The 22,822-nt window shown below is 36.0% G+C and overlaps 1 long non-coding RNA gene across 1 annotated transcript; it reads left to right on the top strand.

Moving 5' to 3' along the window:
• Positions 1 to 3,985: 3,985 nt before the first annotated feature.
• LOC123939049 lies at positions 3,986 to 22,499 on the top strand. Its single transcript, XR_006817806.1, has 3 exons — positions 3,986 to 4,191; positions 19,622 to 19,642; positions 22,477 to 22,499. It is a non-coding gene; the product is annotated as an uncharacterized LOC123939049 (long non-coding RNA).
• The last annotated feature ends 323 nt before the right edge of the window (positions 22,500 to 22,822 follow it).

The raw sequence follows: 22,822 nt of genomic DNA, 5'->3' as shown, positions 1-22,822 counted from the left end.
GAATGGATAAGGAAGATGTGGTACATATACACTATGGAGAATTATGCCTCCATTAGAAAGGATGAGTACCCAACTTCTTTATCAACATGGATGGGACTGGAAGAGATTGTGCTGAGGGAAATAAGTCAAGCAGAGAGAATCAATTGTCATATGGTTTCACTTACTTGTGGAGCATAAGAAATAACACAGAGGACATGGAGAGATGGCGAGGACAAAGGAGTTGGGGGAAATTGGAGGGGGAGATGAACCATGAGAGACTATGAACTCTGAAAAACAATCTGAGGGTTTTGTACAGGCGGGGGTGGGCCGTTGGGTGAGCCTGGTGTTGGGTATTATGGAGAGCACATATTTCATGGAGCACTGTGTGTGGTGCATAAACTATGAATTCTGGTACACTGAAAAGAAATTTAAAAAGTAAAAACTTAAAAAAAAATTCATGAGTGTCTTCTAATTTCCATAAAGCCATCACCATCAATGTTTTTTTGGAAATTAGAAAACACTTACTATTTCACATGATTTTACTAATCCTTAATAGGTTTATACCTCCCCACATTAATATATGTGATTTTCCTCTGAAATCTGATATTATGCCTTCCAATTTTCTATCCTAAACAATCATGTGTTTAATTTCATTGAACTTATATTTTCTTTTTTATTTACTTAAATTAAATTAGATAACATATATTACATCATCGGTTTCAGAAATAGTGTTCAATGGTTCATCATTTACATATAAAACCCAGTGCTTAAAACATCACTTCTCTGCCTTAATGCTCATTACCCAGTTATGCAATTCTCCCACCCACCTTCTATTGTGCTACACTGTTTGTTTTCCAGAGTCAGTAGGCTCTCATGGTTTATCCCCCTCTCTGATTTCTTTCCATTTAGTTTCACTACCTTCCCCTATGACCCTTGCACTATTTCCTTTATTCCACATATGAGTGAAACCATATGATAAGTGACTTTCTTTGCTTGTTTATTTCACTTAGCATTGTACCCTACTGTCCCATCCAGGTTGATGCAAATGTTAGGTATTTGTACTTTCTGATGACAGAGTAATACAGCATTGCATTTATAAAAACATCTTCTTTATCTATTCATCTGTTGAAGGCCATCTCAGCTCCTTCCAGAGTTAGGCTACTGTGGACATTACTGCTATGAGTATTGGGGAGCAGGTGTCTTTTTTTTCCCACTGCATCTATATCTTGGGAGTAAATACCCAGTAGACAATTGCTGGGTCATAGCGTAGCCCTATTTTTAACTTCTTGAGGAACATCCATACTGTTTTCCTTAATGGCTGTATAAGCTTGCATACCCACTAACAGCTTAAGAGGGTTCCCTCTTCTCCAAATCCTTGCCAACATTTGTTGTTTCTTGTCTTGTTAATTTTGGCCATTCTAACTGGTGTAAAGTGGTACTCATTATAGTTTTGATCTTTATTTCTCTGATGACAGGTGATATGGAGCATTTTTTAAAATTTATTCATTTATTTTTTTCAGTGTAACAGTATTCATTGTTTTTGCACAACACCCAGTGCTCCATTCAACACGTGCCCTCCCTATTACCCACCACCTGGTTCCCCCAACCTCCCACCCCCGCCCCTTCAGAACCCTCAGTTTGTTTTTCAGGGTTGATATGGTGCATTTTTTAAATGTCCATTGGCTATTGTATATTTTCCTATTTTATTGATAACTTTTATTTTGTTTTGCATGTATTAAATAATTCAATTTAAAAAAATAATGCAATGTTTCTCACCATATATTACACTGTATCTAATCCTGGAACAATTATCTTCCATATATAAATTTAACATAATATCATTATATAATTACCATATTATTAAGTATGTTGATTAATACATAACAACATATTATCATTTGATATCACTGATTTTCCTATGACTTTGACTTTTTAAATTTTACATTCTTTTAAAGATTTGATTTATTTATTTGAGAGAGTTACTGAAGGGTAACTTCTGCAAAGGGAGGGGGTAGAAGGAGAGGAAGAAGTAAACTCCCCACTCTGCAGGGAGCAAGACACAGGACTCAATCTCAGGATCACAAGATCGTGATTTGAGCTGAAGGCAGACACTTAACTGATTGAACAAACCAGGTGTCTCTATTTTACATTTTAAGTAAATAAATAAGTGTATATATATATAGAGAGAGAGGTGTAGAATATCTATATCTATATCTATTCATGTGTGTGTGTATATATATATACATATATGTGTGTGTATATATATATATATATATATATATAATTAGTTTGAGATGATTATAGATTTGTGAATAGTAGCAAATTTGGTACAGTGAAGTCCCTTCCCCAGTTTCTTTCAGTGGTAATATTTTGTATAAATTTTGTATAACCCAATATAATGCCACAACCAGGAAACTGAATTGACAACTATCCACAGAACTTGTTCAGTTGTTGCTACTGTGCTCATTTAGTGTGTGCTTTGTGTGTAGAGGAGTAGTTTAAGTAATTTTATGCCATGGTAAATGTGGGTAACAAAGTCAACCAAGAAATAGAAAAGTAAAATCACCATAAAGATCTCTTATGTTATCTCTTTTTAGTCACATTTGCATCCACATTTCATTTTGACCCCATTACCAGTCCCTAACTTCTGTTGAACCAATTCATCTATTGAAATTTTCTACTTTAAAGAACATTTTATGAACAGACTCAGGTAACATATAATCTTTGTCATTGTTTTTTTCACAGTGTAATTCCACTGAGATCCATAGAAGTTGATTTATGTACCAACATTTTCTTTTTTATTCATGAACAGTATACTATATTACAGATGTGCCACAATTTAATTACTCACCCACTGGAGGACATTTGGATTACTCCAAAATTTTGACTATTGCAACTTAAGGCATTATGAACACTTATGTATATTGTGATATTGCCAACAATTGCAATTTTAGTGTCATGTGGCATTTAGATATTAAATTTTATTAGAAAATATAAAATTTTAAGAAGGTCTGTGACATTTTACATTTTTAATAGCAATGTTTGATTGATCCAGTTTACGTGTGTCTTTCCCAGCATTGGTATTGTCACTTAGGAAAAAATGTTTTTTACAGCAGATGCTTATTGATATTTCAAAATGTTTTTATTTCATATTTTCTTTATGGCTAAAGGTGTTGTGCATATTTCATATAAGTATTTTAATAACTATGTATACTCTATAGCTACCATAGAGTAACATGAACCATGCCTATTATGTTGTTTGGCCCATTTTTATAACTAGTGTATTTCTTTTAATTTTTACTATTGATTTGCAATATTTGCTTATATATCATAACTAAAATATTCAGCTCAGCTGCTTACATGCTTGCTCCCAAAATGTAGGATTAGGGAAGGAGATGACTCTTTCTACTAAAACAATTCATTTTTTTCACACCATACATTGAATTATTTGGTGAATTATCTTCTTAAGTTGAATTATTTTATATAGTAAGAACAAAATAGAAGTTATCAATAAAATAAGAAAACATACAAATAGTCAACAGACTCACAAAAAAATGGTCTACGTCTCTTGTCAACAAAGAAATACAAATGAAAAACTCTATTAAATTGTTCTAATTGTAATCAAGACCTCTACTAAAATTGGAGGACTAGGCAATCTTTCGAACCTTTATACTTCTGCACAGGAAATTCAATCTACGTTGCATGACACAATTTGTGTTTACTTTTTGCCAAATTAGAAAATTTGATTTTCACTCATTTCATTTCCAAAAGACTGGTTTTGAATTTTAATTCAGAAGACTGATCTTGATGCTAAACTGATGATAGGATCAATTTTTCTTTTGTTTTGTTTTGTTTTCATTCTGAAAAGTGTTTATTTCATCCTGTGATAACTGACCCTGCTTTAACATTCTTCCTTATTGGGTCCTTTAATGTATTAACAGCATGAGTCAATTTGTTCAGAGTCCAACTTGTGCTTTCACTTTCCCATATGTGAGTTTCCTAAAAAGCCAGTTTTCTGTTTGAGAATCATGTTCACAGTGTTTTAGAAACTATGTGAATGTAAGTGAACCAGATTTCAGGACTGGGACCCATGACAGCTCATGGGAAGGCAGAGGTCTGATCTTCCACCCTTGGGACCACCAGCTGGGATGCAGCCTTTATGTGTGAACTTCAGGACCCTTCTCTTGGCTCTGCTTCCCTGGCAAGGTGCAGGTGAGTAAGAGGAAAGAACAGCTGGGTTTTTCTTTACCCTGGAATTTAGCTCGGAAGTCAATTTGATATACAGTACATTGTCAGGTCTCTGCTTTTTTCCTAATACCTGGACCTGAAGACCTCAGAATTGTTCTCCTTTCAGTATTTTCCCACCTCTGTCTTCATGTTTCCCTTTCCTTTTCTATGCTTTTTAGGATAAAATCATATAAGCATGCAAAGTTATTTTGTAAACTGTAAATAGTACAAAAAGAATATCTCAAAACACTCTTATTTATTCAGTCTCATTGAAGGAAACACATTTTCTAACCTGAGCCAGAAAAGAAAAGTCAATGTGTTTCCCTGGGGAATGCTTTCTGCCCACTGCTGCAGATCCTCAAGTCAGAAACTTTGGGATCGCATGGTCATGTTGCACTTACCCAACTGCATGACTCTTGGCAGGGTATTGGATATTCTTGGCTTTAATTAATTCCATTTTTTTCACATGAGTGCAGTTGAACTGAGATTGAATATCACTTCAAGTATGGAAATGTTACATGTCCACAGGGATATAAGGAAATTGGTTGAAGGGAAAAGACATGAAGGTTAGTTGAAAGAAGTATGATATATTGTATTTCATTGCAAAAATAAACACTGAAATTTCAATACATTTTGATAGAGAATATACATGCTGATTTTAATGAAATATATGCTATTTAATAGTGAAATATAGACAATTTTCCAACAAATAAAAGAGATAATATTAAATTCTAAAATTTATCTCAGTCCACTTCCTCAGAAATATCATCTATTAAAATATAGGAAACCAATTATACATTATAAAATAACTTATCATAAATACATACATGCACAATGTTTCTGACAAAACTAAAAAATGTATTATATCTTAGAAGTTTCCTTTTTTAAAAGATTTTATTTATTTATTTGACAGACAGAGATCACAAGTAGGCAGAGAGTGGGGGGTAATCAGGCTCCCCACTGAGCAGAGAATCTGCTTAGAGAATCTCTAAGATCATAACCTGAGGTGAAGGCCTCAGGTCTGAGGTGAAGCCAACCAGATTCCCCAGAAGCTTTCTTTTTAAAACCAGTTTTATTGAGGGATAGTTTATATGTAATAAAAGCACATATTTAATATACACAGTTTTGATTTGGGGCATTTGGTGTTTTGTTTTCTTTGATAAGAAGATCAATGAGGTACAGCCACAACAGGGAGGGGTAGAAGGTTTGCTCAGGAAAACAAAGTTTATTTATTTTGTGGCAAATGTTAAGATTCCATTCTTTTTGATGACTGAGTAATATTCTATTGCATATATACCACAATCATTTTCATCCTTCATCTGTCTATGGACATCTGGCCTCTTTACATACTTGGGCTATTGTGGACATTGCTGCTATAAACATTGGGGTGCATATGTCCCCTCAAATCACTGTGTTTGTATCCTTTGTATAAATACCCAGTAGTGTAATTGCTGGATTGTAGGGTGACTATTTTTATCTTTTTGAGGAACCTGCATACTATTTCCATAGTGGCTGCACCAGTTTGCATTTCCCTTTTATGATACTAGGGTTCCCCTTTCTCAACATTCTCATCAATATCTGTTGTTTCTTGAGTTAACTTTAACCATTCTGACTGGTGTGAGGCAGTATCTAATTTGAGCTTTGATTTGTATTTCCCTGATGTAAGCAGTTTTACATACCTATTGTCCATTTGTATGTTTTGTAGAAATGTCTGTTCATGTCTTCTGCCCATTTCTTTTTTTTTAAGATTTTATTTATACATTTGACAGACAGAGATCACAAGTAGGCAGAGAGGCAGGCAGAGAGAGAGAGAGAGAGAGAGAGGAGGAAGAAGGCTCCCTGCCAAGCAGAGAGCCCAATGCGGGGCTCGATCCCAGGACCCTGGGATCATGACCTGAGCGAAAGGCAGAGGCTTTAACCCACTGAGCCACCCAGGCGCCCCTTTCTACCCATTTCTTGACTGGATTTTGTTTTCTTTTTGTTGTTGTTGTTGTTTGTTTTGTTGTTGTTTGTTTTCTTTTCTTTCTTTTTTTGTTTTCTTGTTTTGTTTTTTGTTTTTTGTTTTTTTTTTCATCTTGAGTTTGATAAGTTATCTATAAATTTTGGGTGCTAGCCCTTTATCTGATATGTCATTGAGAATATCCTCTCCCTTTCCATAGGTTACCTTTGTTGGTTGATTGTTACCTTTGCTATGCAAAAGCTTTTTATCTTGATGAAAGCCCAGTATTTCATTTTTTATTTTGTTTCCCTTGCCTTTGGAGACATTTCGTGGAATAGGTTGCTGCAGCTGATGTCAAAAACATTGCTACATCTGTTCCATAGTATTTTATGGATTAATTTCTCACATTTAGATGTTTCATCCATTTTGAGTTTCATTGTGTCCATGTTGTAAAAAAGTGGTCCAGTTTCATTCTTCTGCACCTTGCTGTTCAATTTTTCCAACACCATATGTTGAAGAAACTGTCTTTTTCTTTTTCTTTTTCTTTTCTTTTTGTTTATATTCTTTCTTGCTTTGTCAAAGATCAGTTGACCACGGAATTGAGCATCCCTTTCTGGGTTCTCTATCCTGTTCCATTGATTTATTGTGTGTTTGCTTTTGTGCCAGTACTATACTCTAAACTCTCTTGATAATTACAACTTAGTAATATAGTTCGAAGTTTGGAATTATGTTACCTCCAGTATTCTTGTTTTTTGTTTTGTTTTGGTTTTTGTCCTTTTTCAATGTTACTTTGGCTATTCAGGGTCTTTTCTGATTTTAGGATTGTTTTACAAACATTAAGATTGTTTTTTTTTTCAGTTCTATGAAAAATGATGATGGTATTTTGATACAGATTTACATTGGATGTTTAGATTGTTTTGGGTAGCATAGAAAGTTTAACAAGATTTGTCCATCTAATCCATGGACATGGAACATTTTTTTAAAGATTTTATTTATTTGACAGACAGAGATCACAAGTAGGGAGAGAGGCAGGCAGAGAGAGAGAAAGGAGGAAGCACACTCCCCGCTGAGCAGAGAGCCTGATGTGGGGCTCGATCCCAGAACCCTGGGATCATGCACTGGGCTGAAGGCAGAGGCCTTAATGCATTGAGCTACCCAGATGTCCCACATGGAATATTTTTTCCTTTTCTGTGTGTCATCCTTAATTGTTTTCATAAGTGGTCTGTAGTTTTCAGAGTATAGATCCTTTCAGCAATATAGTAGCTAACAGGTTCCAATAGTACATTAAAAGATTATTGACTACTTTTTTATATTTAATGTGTGTGAGGTAAGAATAAGAGATATAACTCACCTTCAATAATTTTAAGTGAATGATACAATATTGTTAAGTATAAGTCCAATGTTGTATCAGAGCTCTAGAACTTATTAGTCCTCCCAACTATAAAGTTATATTTATTTGAAAATAAAGGTGAAATGCAATGTCGCTTTTGTTAGTGAATTTGGTAAAATTCTCTCATGTTAATAATGTTTCTGGATCATTGACCATGGTAGTCATGAAAGAAATCTTGGGGTGCCTGGGTGATTCAGTTGGTTAAGCTTCCAGCTCTTGGTTTCAGCAATAGTCATGGTTTGTGAGATCAAGCCCATATGGGGCTCCATGGTCATCAAGGAGTCTGCTTATCCTTCTGACCCTCTCACCTCTCATGCTCTCTCTCTCTCTTTCTTTCAAATACATAAATAAAACTATGCAAGACATAGGAGAGACTTCTGGGATTAAAGTAAACTTCTTTCTACTTCTATCATATTTTCCCTCCTGAAAATTTTTGTTCCTTAAAACTTGAAGGTTGTTTATGGGCAAAGGTCTCATTGTTCAACTCAACAGGGGTTGTAGAGATGTTCATACAAATGGAACTTTGGCTCACATGATCGTTGTGTTCCTTTGGATGCTAGTCAGCAGATGTGTGATGGTCTTGTAGAGTTAGTAGAAGGCAAAGAGTTGCCTGTAAACAAATGGTATGGTCACAGGTTTTGGGGGTAAGTAATCAAATTTGATGAATAATATCAGATCATGAATCAAGTATATGGTTTTTCTCTTCCCTACATAAATGGACCTTTCATGTAATTATCCTATAATGGGATTAAGCAACATATTTCTATCGCATAATCAATATAATCCTTACTGGGTATATTGATGGGAAGGATTATGTAGTTGGGAAATTAGTCATCTGAGCCTAATGGTTGGCACATTCACTTAAAATTCTGATAATTTAAGAATAACAGAAAGACCTCTTGTGGTCTGAAGAATCCCCTAACATTTAGCACATGACAGCCAATAAACATTCTTTTTAGTAATAGAAATGTCCCTATATGTTCTAGTGTTGGGGTGACTGTATATTGGACTTTTTTCAAGGTGACAACTGTGTGCTTGGCTAAATCCTAGATTTGTAATTTATATCAATAAAGATGTCTCCTAAGACCAATATGGCTAAGAGGTAAAACCATTATGAAACCCGATGTCTACAATTAGGTATGCCCTAATTATGAGGAATTACTCACAAGTAGGAAATGGCTTGTCCTGGGAGATAAGGACATCCCCAAGTTCATTATCCTGGCCTATTATAAGGAAAGGGATTCTGTCCATTATCTCCATAACTCTATAGTTCACCTCATAGAATGAGATGTACCTTGACTTTTAAGGAAAAATTTTGTTTCCAAAACACATAAAATTGATTAAGATGACAGCTGAATTACACAAATCTTTGTAGACCATCCCATTGTCCAGGTGTTTAAATAATCATATGACCATGGAGTCCCTTTTATTCTCCCACAGAGTAACAAGCAAGAAGATTATCTGTATGTGAACTCTTATGGAAATTCTTTCGAAGTTAATATTAAGTTGTCTAGCTTAGGGAAATAGCAAACATTTAAAGACAATCTAAACTAGAATCTAACATCTAGACAGATACATTATTGAAACACATTTTTCTGTCTAAATTTACCCTTATTTCTAGAGATAGTTAAATCAGGACTAATTTGTTTGTGAAACAAGACCAGTTCTAACAAAATTAGCCTATTTATTTACATAAGTTTAATAAGAATACTGGTTGATTATATGGATCCTTTAAAATCTGCTTTGCTGGAACTCTTCATAAGGAATCTCTAGATTGAAATTTTTTAAATAGGTTCTTGAGACCAGAGACAAGCCAAATATTTGTAATCAGACTTGCCAGCAATACCTTTAGAGGGTGTATTCCTATTCCAGAAGTTGCCAATGTAACCTCACCTGCCAGGAATTGACATTCTTTACTCACCTGGTCAGACTGTTGGGAACTCCATAACAAACTATTATGACAAATTCTCAAGGGGCTATATTGGCTATAAAAAGCCATGCAGTCCTATCCAAATCTCTGCAGGTCTCTTTTTTAACATTCCCATCAAAGCCTTGGTAATATAACCAGTGTTTCCAAGGGTGTCATGTTACCCACAGAACACATTCTCATGGAGTTTATGCAGATAAATATAATTCCCATGGATGAAAGAATATTCTCTGAGAATTTCTGAATTCTGGAGAGTTTAGGTAGGGTGAAAAGATAAATGTTTCCTTGTATTCACAAAGGAATATTTTATCATTTTCCTTAATCCATTCAGCATGATGTTTTCATATTTATTTTTATTTACTTTTTATAAAAACATTACTTATTTAATTTATATATTATTTTATTATGTGCAGTTAACCAGCATATAGTACATCATTACTCTTTGATGTAGTTATCAATTATTAATTAGTTGCATATAAAACCAGTACTCATCACAACATGTGCCTTCCTTAATACCCATCAAACCCTCAGTTTGTTTCCTGGAGTCCAGAATCTCTCATGGTTTGTCTCCCTCTCTGATTTCTTCCCATTCAGTTTTCCCTCCCTTCCCCTAAGATCCTCTGTGCTATTTCCTTTATTCCCAAATATTAATGAAACCATACAATAATTGTCTTTCTCAGCTTTACTTATTTCACATAGCATTGTACCTTACAGTTCCATCCATGTTGATGCAAATGGTGTGTGTTTGTTCTTTCTGATGGCTAAGAAATATTCCACTGTAAATATGAATACCATCTTTTTATCATTCATCTGTTGAAGGGCATTTGTGTATCCTTATACACTTTGGCTACTGAGGACATGGCTACTAGGAGTATTGGGTGTATGTGCCCCTTTTTTCCCACTACATTTGGATCTTTGGGGTAAATCCCAAGTAGAGAAATTGCAGGGACATAAGATAGCTCTATTTTTAATGTCTTGAGGAACCTCCATAATGTTTTCCAGAGTTAATATATCAGGTTGCATTCCCACCAACAGTGTAAGAAGATTATGCTTTCTCCAAATCTTTGCCTACACTTGTCATTCCCTGTATCATTAATATTGGCTGTTCTAACTATTGTAAATGCTATCTCATTGTGACTTCGATTATTTTTCCCTGAGATCTAATGATGTTGAGTATTTTTTCCTGTGTTAATTTGCCCTCTGTATGTCTTCCTTCTAGAAGGCTCTGTTCATGTGTTCTGCCCATTTCTTGACTGTTTTGTATGTTTTGTATTTTGGGGGGTGTGTTGATCACTTCTTTATAGATCTTGGATACCAGCCCTTTATATGAAATATCATTTACAAATATATTCTCCCATTCTATGAATTACCTTTTAGTTTTGTTAACTGTTATTTATTCATTTATTTTTTTTCTGTGAAAAAGCCTTTTATGATGAAATTCCTAAAGTTCATTTTTGCTTTTGTTATTTTTATAAATATAAAATATAAATATAATATATTTATAAATAAAATATAAATATAAATATAAATATTTTTATAAATATGTACCTTGCTTTTGTCAAACATCCTTTCTATGAATCTCCTTGAAGTCAAAATACATTTTGCAAAAGAATAAAAAAATAATAAATGACAAAAATATTTCATAAATGGTTATGGTTAAATACCTGATACATGAGATTCTTATGATATAATTGAAGAGGAAATGTGACTATTTCTATGACACAATATTTTAATAATTCAAGTACTTATATTTCACCAGGACATATTATAACTACAGAGAATTCATATTTTTCTAAAAGAGTTACAGCATTTTCCCATACAATGCAACCAAGGTTTTTCACTATGGTTATGATAATGCTGTCCAAAAAATTCAGATACCAAATAAACAAACATAATTAGTAAAAAAACACTTCACCCAGGGGCACCTGGGTGGCTCAGTTGGTTAAGTGTCTGCCTTCAGCTTAGGTCATGATCCTGGGGTCCTGAGATCGAGCCCCACATTCTCCCTCTCCTCCTCACGCATGTGCTCTCTCTCATTATCTCTGTCTCTCTCTCAAATAAATAAATAAAAATATTAAAAAAGCCTTCACCAACCATGTAATTTTTGTAAAGTTTGTTAAAAACCTCAGAACATTTAAAGCACATGCTTAAAAACTATTATATTATTATAAATCTAATAATTGTACTTAACCAAGGTGATAATAAGAGATTTTATGGGATATCATATATTTGTTTTTTTTTTATTTGTTTATTTACAGCATAACAGTGTTCATTGTTTTGGCATCACACCCAGTGCTCCATGCAGTACGTACCCTCCATATTACCCACCATCTGGTTCCTCCACCTCCCACCACCCGCCCGCCCCTTCAAAACCCTCTGATTGTTTTTCAGAGTCCATAGTCTCTCATGGTTCATCTCCCACTCCAGTTTCCCTCAACTCCCTCTCCTCTCCATCTCCCCATGTCCTCCATGTTATTTCTTATGCTCCACAAATAAGTGAGACCATATGATACTTGACTTTCTCTGCTTGACTTATTTCACTAAGCATAATCTCTTCCAGTCCCATCCATGTTGCTACAAAAGTTGGGTATTCATCCTTTCTGATGGAAGCATAATACTCCGTCATGTATGTGGACCATATCTTCCTTATCCATTCATCTGTTGAAGGGCATCTTGGTTCTTTCCACAGTTTGGCGACCGTAGCCATTGCTGCAATAAACATTGGGGTACAGATGGCCCTTCTTTTCACTACATCTGTATCTTTGGGGTAAATACCCAGCAGTGCAATTGTAGGGTCATAGGGAAGCTCTATTTTTAATGTCTTCAGGAATCTCCACACTGTTCTCCAAAGTGGCTGCACCAACTTGCATTCCCATCAACAGTGTAAGAGGGTTCCCCTTTCTCCACATCCTCTCCAACACACGTTGTTTCCTGTCTTGCTAATTTTGGCCATTCTATCTGGGGTCAGGTGGTATCTCAAAGTGGTTTTAGTTTGAAACTCACTGATGGCTCGTGATGATGAGCCTTTTTTCATGTGTCTGATAGGCATTTGTATGTCTTCATTGGAGAATTGTCTGTTCATATCTTCTGCCCATTTTTTGATATGATTATCTGTTTTGTGTGTGTTGAGTTTGAAAAGTTCTTTATAGATCCTGGATATCAACCTTTTGTCTGTACTGTCATTTACAAATATCTTCTCCCATTCCGTGGGTTGCCTTTTTGTTTTGTTGAGTGTTTCCTTTGCTGTGCAGAAGCTTTTGATCTTGATGAAGTCTCAAAAGTTCATTTTTGTTTTTGTATCCTTGGCCTTTGGAGACATATCTTGAAAGAAGCTGTTGTGGCTGATATCGAAGAGGTTACTGCCTATGTTCTCCTCTAGGATTCTGATAGATTCCTGTCTCACGTTGAGGTCTTTGATCCATTTCGAGTTTATCTTTGTGTATGATGTAAGAGAATGGTCGAGTTTCATTCTTCTACATATCGCTGTCCAGTTTTCACAGCACCATTTATTGAAGAGACTGTTTTTTTTCCATTGTATATTTTTTCCTGTTTTGTTGAAGTTTATTTCACCAAAGAGTTGAGGGTCCATATCTGGGCTCTCCACTCTATTCCGCTGGTCTATGTGTCTGTTTTTATGCCAGTACCACGCTGTCTTGGTGATCACAGCTTTGTAGTAAAGCTTGAAATCGGGGAATGGGCCACCAGTTTTGTTTTTGTTTTTCAGCATTTCCTTAGCAATTCGGGGTTTCTTCTGATTCCATACAAATTTTAGGATTATTTGCTCCAGCTCTTTGAAAAATACCGGTGGAATTTTGATTGGAATGGCATTAAGAGTATAGATTGCTCTAGGCAGTATAGACATTTTAACAATGTTTATTCTTCCAATCCAAGAGCATGGAGCAGTCTTCCATCTTTTTGTGTCTACTTCAATTTCTTTTGAGTGTTCTGTAGTTCCTTGAGTACAGATCCTTTACCTCTTTGGTTTATTCCCAGGTATCTTATGGGTCTTGGTGCTATAATAAATGGAATTGATTCTCTAATTTCCCTTTCTGTATTTTCATTGTTAGTGTATAAGAAAGCCACTGATTTCTGTACATTGACTTTGTATCCTGCCACGTTACTGAATTGCTGTATGAGTTCTAGTAGTTTGGGGGTGGAGTCTTTGTGGTTTCCCATATAAAGAATCATGTCATCTGCGAAGAGAGAGAGTTTGACTACTTCCTTGCCAATTTAGATAACTTTTATTTCTCTTTGTTGTCTGATTGCCGTTGCTAGAACTTCTAATACACTGTTGAACAAGAGTGGTGAGAGTGGGCATCCTTGTGTTCCCGATCTGAATGGGAAGGCTGCAAGCTTTTTCCCATTGAGGATGATAATTGCTGTGGGTCTTTCATAGATAGATTTTATGAAGTTCGGGAATGTTCCCTCTATCCTTATACTTTGAAGCGTTTTCATTTTGTCAAATGCTTTTTCTGCATCACTTGAGAGGACCATGTGTTTCTTCTCTCTTCTCTTATTGATTTGTTCTATCACATTGATTGATTTGCGAATGTTGAACCAACCTTGCAACCCAGGGATGAATCCCACCTGGTCATGGTGGATAATCTTTTGAATGTGCTTCTGGATCCTGTTTGATAGGATCTTGTTGAGAATCTTTGCATCCATATTCATCAGTGATATTGGCCTGAAATTCTCCGTTTTGGTAGGCTCTTTGCCTGGATTGGGGATCAGGGTAATGCTGGCTTCCTAAAAAGAGTATGGAAGTTTTCCTTCTGCTTCAATTTTTTGGAACAGCTTCAGGAGAATTGGTGTTATTTCTTCTTTGAAAGTTTGGTAGAATTCCCCAGAGAATCCGTCAGGTCCTGGGATCTTGTTTTTTGGGAGATTTTTGATCACTGCTTCAATCTCATGACTAGATATCAGTCTATTCAGGTTGTCAATTTCTTCCTGGTTCAATTTTGGGAGTTTGTAGTTTTCCAGGAATGCATCCATTTCATCTAGGTTGCTTAACTTATTGGCATATAACTGTTGGTAATAATTTCTGATGATTGTTTCTATTTCCTTGGTGTTAGTTGTGATCTCTCCCTTTTCATTCATACTTTTATTACTGTGGGCTTTCTCTCTTTTCTTTTGGATTAGTGTGGCCAATGGTTTATCGATCTTCTTGATTCTTTCAAAAAACCAGCTTCTAGGTTCATTGATATGTTCTACTGTATCTCTGGTTTCTACCTCATTGATCTCTGCTCTAATCTTGATTATTTCCCTTCTTGCATGTTAGTTGGTTTGATTTGTTGTTGATTCTCCTGTTATTTAAGGTGTAGAGACAGCTGGTGTATTCTGGATTTTTCAATATTTTTGAGGGAGGCTTGGATGGCTATGTATTTCCCCCTTAGAACTGCCTTTGCTTTATCCCATAGGTTTTGGACCGAAGTTCCTAACCGCCCCAATTCCCACTATTTCCCCCTGCAACCCTTTGCTCTTTTTGTTTTTTGAGTGCTTTCAACCAGACTCCAAGTTAATGCTGGTCCCCAGATGCATGGCACTCTCGTATTGGGTATTACTTTCCAATCAGTCACCTCTGGTGGCTCCCTCCCCCTTTTGTTTATCTTCCAATATCAGTCCGATATCCCCACTCTGCTTTACCTGCCACTGGCATCTTCTGCCTCTGTAGAGATCCAGAAGTGTATAATTCTGATCTCAGGCTAATTTCATTGGTGGTCGGAGATCTTTGGTAGGTAATCAGCTCACTTTAGGGTACAGGTTGAAATGACACCTCCTCCTACTTCCCCGCCATCCTGAGTCCCGGGATCAATGTACTCTTTGGGACCCCACATCTTCACCTCTCCTACTTATTCCTTTGCATTGAGCTGTGCACATGGGCCTGGTCAGGTGTATGTGTCCATCTTCACTGAGAGTTAGTGGCCTGATGAGTGCAGGACTCAGTTTATCCATTCCACAAGTAACTTTTGGGAGGAAAACCTGACTTTCTATGACTTTTTCATTGCTTGATTTGCACCTACCTTTTCTGGATGATGAGATACAGAGAGCTCAGTTTTCTTCACTGGTCTAACCTTTAAGGATCACAGAACACCAAACTTTTATGGAATCATTCATGTCATGATTAAACTATTTTTTTAAAGATTTTATTTATTTATTTGTTGGAGCAAAACAGCCAGAGAGGGAACACAAGCAGATGGCATGGATAGGGTGAAGTAGCTTCCTGCCAAGCAGGGAGCCCAATGAGGTGCTCAATCCCAGACCCTGTGATCATGATCTGGTCTGAAGGCAGATTCTTAAGGACTGAGACACCCAGGCACCTCATGATTTAACTATTTGTCTGATTTCCTCTGATGTTCCTCTGAACCTCATGTCCTTGGACATGCTCTTGTGAGCCAAACGTAAGGCACCATGGAGATCTTGGTCAGGACCTGCTTAGCAGTACCCTTGAAGGAGACTTTGGAGGAGGCTCTATGAGGCCGCCGAGATGTTCCTCAAAGGGAGGCATTCATAAGAGTCTTACTAAATCAACATACCCCATGAAAGTTGGTAAAAGCTTTTGGAATTGAGAGGAAGGATGGTTGGGCATCAACCAGAATCATCTCCAAAGGAACACTGAGTATCCCATCATCAGAACACACATCTGGAATGAAACCCAACACAACAGGATTTATCAGAAAGAGAAGCAACGTGGGCAACGTTGTAGAAAGGGAACCCTGGGAAGTCCTGGTGAGAATACAAAATGGTGCAGTCAATATTCAAAACAGGTACATGTTCCTCTATGGAATTGAATTTGAGTTACCATATAATGCAGGAAGAGAGGTAGAAGGCATTTATCTGCTCAAAACAAGAACACTACTGCCAAAAGGCATATGCTGTACCCTATGTATGTTAGAGCAATTTTTTCTAGCCAAGCAAGAAAAGGAAGTCCTGTAAATGTCCAAATACACCTATGTGATAAAGAAGATAGGTATAGAGATATATATAGAGAGAAATACATATATCACATACAGATATATATATACATATTTGTAGATATATATAAGATTGAACATATATATATATATATATAAATCTATCTATATACATATATATATATATATATATATATATATATATATATATACATAATGAATAACTCCCTGGGAAATGGTAGAAATTGCCATGGTAGAGCTCAGTAAATCGTGGTGAGGGTTATCAAAAGTTGGTTAGAAATCTCTATAGAGTTGAATGTTCTGCCTCATTCTTACATACTTGCACAACAGGTGGCACTCACAGACAAAATATATAATTTCTAGTCCTATCTATAAAGAGATTCCCTGCCTTCAAAGAGCATTGAACTGTCAGAAGACTTAGTTCCACTCTCTAACTGACTTTTGTATTCCTCTTTAAAGGTGAACCTCAGAACAAACACGTTAGTGAACTTCAGAACAAATATGGTAAGATATCCTTTACTTTGCCACGTTGAATGGATTGGTGACAATTTAAAGACCGTTTTTTTTGTTTGTTTGTTTGTTTGTTTTGTTTTTTAATTTTTTTGGAAAAATTTAAGGGAAATGGTCTCAAAATTAAAAACAGTACATAGCAATTTGGGTTTTGGAATTGTGCATTTCCTTCACTTTTTTTTTTTAAATTAGTTTGTCCAAGGTTGCATGAGCTCTATGAGAATATTATATGTAAAATTCCTCGAATTTCTCCATTAAGCTTGGATGCTACTGAGAGGAGAGCTGTTTAAAATGTGGGCATTGTAGTAAATGGAGGTCTGTAGTGAATGCCTCAGAAATCCTGAGAAGGCTCGTGGTGCTCCATTTCAACACGGAGCACAGCCTTGTCCACCATCATATCTCTACCAATGTCAGATAATCTCCCTTTTTGGCCCTAGTTTGCAGGTAGGCTTTCCTTTCTAACCCACTTCGTTGAAATTTGAGAAAAGGAAGTATGGATAAAGTGTCCTTGGAGAGCCTTTTCTTCCTCCGCATTTCTGAATCTCCCCCTGCCCCCGCCTGGTGTAGTCTTTCTCACCTACTCTGACCCCCTCCACTTTGAAAATCTTTCATACCTGCTGCATCCCTGTGTCCAAGGTATCAGTTGATAGAGGTATTCTCAGCAGATTAGGTATGATTCTTGTCAAGCTTCTAGGCAACACTTTGTCCTCGAATGCCCACATGTTCTCCTTGGGATGAGCAGTGAACCTTGCTGGCTGCTTCTGGCTCTTACTGATTCTGGATGTTGCGCTTATGCAAAGGCTTAATGATCCATTCCCAGTCCCTTGCAGCTCAGACCCCATGGGTAATCTGCACAACCTTTGGGGAATGCCGTTGGAAGAGCTTGACACAGTCAGCAGATGGATGTGCATGGACTGACTGAATAAATGATGGAGGGAGACAGTGGATGATGGCATTACAGCCATCTTTCACGATACTTTAGAATCTCTTAGACATCAACTGTGTCCCAAATGTGCCTATTGCCTGTCTCATCAGCTCTCTTATCTATCCCGTATTTTCATGAACTTGGCAAACTTTTGACCAAGTGACAGCTTGATGGATGTGAGTCGAGACGACTTCTCAAGACATTTGTCCACACATACATTGTTCAATGGTTTCTTATATCCTTTGTTTTTGTACAGAACTCTTAGCTACAGGGAAACATGATTTGTTTTTATTTATATTTTTTAGGGGAAGTTATTTTGGTTCATATAGTTGTTTGATCTGCAATCATTTGTCCTCGGTTGTCCATATTTTCTGAACTATTTCATTCTGGTGACATTTCCCAATTTATTAAGATTTCCCTCTTGGAACCTGGTGAACCCTCACTAGAAGAGAGGGGTATCCAGGCACTCATTGGGACCCTTGAGCTTCACATCCTCTCTTTGTTGCTTTGCATGGAGTTATTCACATGGTCCAGGTCAGGACAACATTTCCTTCTTCACCAAGAGTCAGTGGCCTGATCAGTGCAGGAACAAGTTTTGGAAGCCCACCAGGACATTTTGTGAAGGGAAATGGATTTTTATTCAGTTTTTTTTTTTTTTTTTTGGTTTGTTTGTTTTGTTTTGTTTTTCCCATTTCTTGTTTGGCTCCTTCCTTTCTGGATTAAGAGGAAAAGAGAACATGTGCTCATTTTTATTCCCTGGCCAACTATTAAGGACCAAGCAACACTGAATTTTCACAGAATCGCTTATATCAAAATGAAACCCTTTGACAGATTTCATTGCTTTTGCTCTGAACCTCATGTCTCTGGACATATACTTCTCAGCCAGAATTAAGGCTTCTTGAAGAATCTTGGTCAGGAGATGCTTAGAAATAGACTTGAAGGAGACTTCACGCTAAACTGTATGAGACTTCAGAGGGTCTGAGCAAACGGACGCCTTTGTAGGAGACTTACTATATATTCATACCTTATGAAAGGATATGAATGGGTTTGGAATAGAGGTACGATATTGAGGAATCTACCAGAATCATCCCCAAAGGTAAGAGTAAGCATTCCATTATGTGAACATACAGAAGGAAAAATATCTGACATAATGGTATTTCTCAGAAAGAGAAGAAACTTTGGTAAAGTTGTAGAAAGGGAACACTGGAAAGTCCTGGTGTGGATATAAAATGGTATAGCAAATACTGGAGTATGTTTCATATTCCTCAAAAAATAAGAAGGAATTCCCATATCATGCAGTAATTCAAGTACAGGTATTCATCCGGACAAAATATAACACTACTGCCAAAAGGTGTATACGCTAACTTATGTATATTGGAGAAATTTTATATAGTCAAGCAAGAAAAGGAAGTAATATATATGTCTACATATATACATATGATAGGGATGTAGGTATATGATATATAGAGTGAGAAGTACGGATAACGTAGACATGGGTATATTTTTAGACATAGATAAACATATATATAGATACTGAATATCTACTTGGGCATTTTTGGAAAGTGACATATACACCTCTGTGAATCATGGTGTGGTTTATGGAAAGTCAGGTATAAATCCCTATGTAGAGGACACTTCTGCTCATCTCTTATGTAGATACACAACACTTGTCCCTCACAAACTTTACAATTTCTATTCCTATATAAAAAGAGTTTCACTGCCTTCACAGAGCAATGAACTGTCAGGAGATTTAGTTTCATTCTATAACTTATTTGAGTATTTCTTTGTAAAGGTAAACTTCTGGAAGAACATGGTAATCCAGCCATCACTTCCCTGTGTTGCATGGATTGGTTACCAATTAAAAGTCAGGCTTTTTTTTTTGAAGGAGAGATTTAAGAGAAAACACTCTCTATAAATATAAGGATGTAAATTGCAATTTGGGTTTTGGAATTGTGCATTTCCTTTCCTGTTTTATGAAGTAGGTTGTCTAAGTTTCCATGAGCTCTGTTGAAAAATTACATGTATAATTCCTCAAATTTCTCATTCATCACTTTGATTCTATGGAGAAGAGAGCTGCTTAAAACGTGGGCTGTTCAGTAAATGGAGGTCTGTAGTAAATGATCCAGAAATCGTTGAAAGCTCATGGTGCTCCATTTGAACGTGGAGTAGAGCCTGGTCCACCATCAAACCTCTACCAATGTCAGCTAGTCTCACCTTTTGTCGTTAGTTTGCAGGTAGGCTTTGCTTGCTAGAAGGACAATTCGACTCCTCACTGAGCATGGAGGCCCATGAGGGGCTTGAAAACCCATGTCTGAGATCAGCCAATGAGACAAAAGTAATATTCAACAGTCTCAAAGTGACACATACAGCACTTGGTGTTTTAATTTTAAAACTCCAATAAATATTCAGATTTCCCACGCAGATTTTTTTTATTACTTCTAAAATACAGTTCCATAAGGAACCCCGACTTTCACCTTAGTTTCCTCCCAATTCCTAAATTCTTCATCATTAAATGATAATTAAGGCTAATTAGTATTTTATATGATAAGAGGCCAATCCAATCCCTTAAAATCCATATTTGTCTATTTATTTAAATATGGATTTATTTTCTGTGGATGGTCAGTGTGAGAGAAGGGAAAGTAAGGTTTAATGCAGTAAAAATCATGAGGAGACTCTATGCTGGCCACATAGCTTGACATGGGGCTCGAGCTCCTGATCTTGAGATTAAGACCTGAGTGAAAAGCAAGAGTTGCTCGCTTAAAAACTGCACCACCCATGTGTCCCAGTATTTGGCAAATTTAAGGCTTCATAGTTTTCTCTATAACATGTTTGTTAATATATAGAAGATGCATAGGTTTCATGTACTGTATCCATTTGTTTTTTTCATCTTCTGTTTTGATTTTGTTTTTTAATTCCTGCCCATTTTACTTAGGAGAGTATTTTCATAGTATTTTGATCTGTATGCTTTCGCCTTGTTTGTCCCTATTTTCTGAATTATTTAATTTCTGTGATCATTCCCTAATTACTTCTGATTTTCCTGTGGGATCCTGGTGAACCCTCACTAGTTCAGAGGGTGATCCAAGTACTCTTTCGACCTCACCACCTCACATCCTCTCTTTATTGCTTTGCATGTTTCTGTGCATATGGGACTGGTCAGGGCTATTTTTCCTAATTCTCTGAGAGTCAGGGGTCTGATCATTCCAGAACTAAGTGTGGCCAGTCCACCAGTACCTTTTGGTAGTAAAAACTGATTTTTATTTATGAATTTTTCATTGCTTGTTTTGCTCATTCTTGTTCTGGATTATGAGGGAAAGAGAACTTGATCTCTGTTTTCTTCCCTGGTCTAGCTTTTAAAGATCACAGAACACCAAATTTTCACAGAATTGCTTGTCATTAAATTTTTGACTGATTTCATCTTATGTTGTTCTAAACCTCATGTCTTGGATATACTCCTCTGAACCAAAATTAAGGCACATGAGTATCTTGATCAGGAGCTGCTTAGAAATAGATTTGCATGAGACTTTGGGCTAGTCTCTGAGACCTCAGAGGGATCATGCCAAACAGAGATGTTCCTAAGATTCTTATTAAATATTTATATCCCATGAAATTATATAAATGGCTTTGAAATTGGGAGGAAGGATGGTGAGGATTTGACTAGAATTGTTCCCAAAGGAAAGAGCATGCATTCTATCACCTGAACACAAAGATGGAAAAATACCTGACACAATGGTATTTATCAGAAAAAGATGAACTTTGGCAAAGGTTTAGAAAGTGAACACTGTGAACTCCTCGTGGGAATATACATTGGGGCAGCCAGTATTAAAAAAGAACATGAGAAAAATTTCATGTTCCTCAAAAGAATAAAAATACAATTACCATGTTATGAAGTAATTCAAGTATGTGATGATTGTCAGGAAAAAATAAAAACTGGACTTCAAAAAGCTGTATGCTTTCCATATGTTTATCAGAGCATTTTAATAACCATTTTAATAACCAAGGAAGACCCATAAGTAATGTAAATGTCACATATAAATATATATATATATATATATATATATATATATATATGCTATGTGTATATATATTTTATATATATAAAATAAAGAAGCTATGTGTATGGATATATATAGAGAGATATAGGTAAAAGTTTTAGACATTTTAGCATTTTAATAACCATTTTAATAACCAAGGAAGACCCATAAGTAATGTAAATGTCACATATAAATATATATATATATTTATATATATATATATATATATGCTATGTGTATATATATTTTATATATATAAAATAAAGAAGCTATGTGTATGGATATATATAGAGAGATATAGGTAAAAGTTTTAGACACAGGTATACTTACAGATAACCTTACCGATATAGATCTCAAATATCTCCCTGGGCAGTGTTGGAAGGTCAAGTCTCAGAGCTCTGTGAATCATGGCATGGGTTATCAAAAGTTGGTTAGAAATCTCTATGTAGTTGATAATTCTGCTTATCTCTTATATAGCTGCACAACAATTGGCTCTCACATACAAAATATTTAATTTCCAGTACTATCTATAAAGAGATTCACTGGCTTCACAGGACAATGAAATGTCAGAAGTTTTAGTTCCATTTCCTAACTTCTTTGTGTATTTCTTTTAAAGGTAAACTTCAGGAAGAACATGGTAAGTCATACATTTCTATCTTCTGTTTAATGGATTGATCATAATTTAAAGGTCAGGCATTTTTTTTTTTTTTTGAAGGAAAGATTGAAAATACAGTCCTGAAAAACATAAGGAAGTAAACAGCAATTTGGGTTTTGGAATTATGCATTTCATTCCCCTTTTCCTGGATTAAGTTGTCTAAGTGTCCCATGAGTTCTTGGATCATTATATCTATAATTCCTTGAAGTTCATAATTATAGCTTGGATTCTACAGAGAGGCGAGCTGGTTAAAATGTGTGCAAAGTAGTAAATGAAGGTCTATAGTAAATTCCCCAGAAATCCTGAG

The sequence above is a fragment of the Meles meles genome, chromosome 3, assembly GCF_922984935.1.
Source record: "Meles meles chromosome 3, mMelMel3.1 paternal haplotype, whole genome shotgun sequence".
NCBI lineage: Eukaryota > Metazoa > Chordata > Mammalia > Carnivora > Mustelidae > Meles > Meles meles.
Note: the sequence above shows the minus strand (reverse complement) of the source record. Positions and strands in the feature narration are given on the sequence as shown.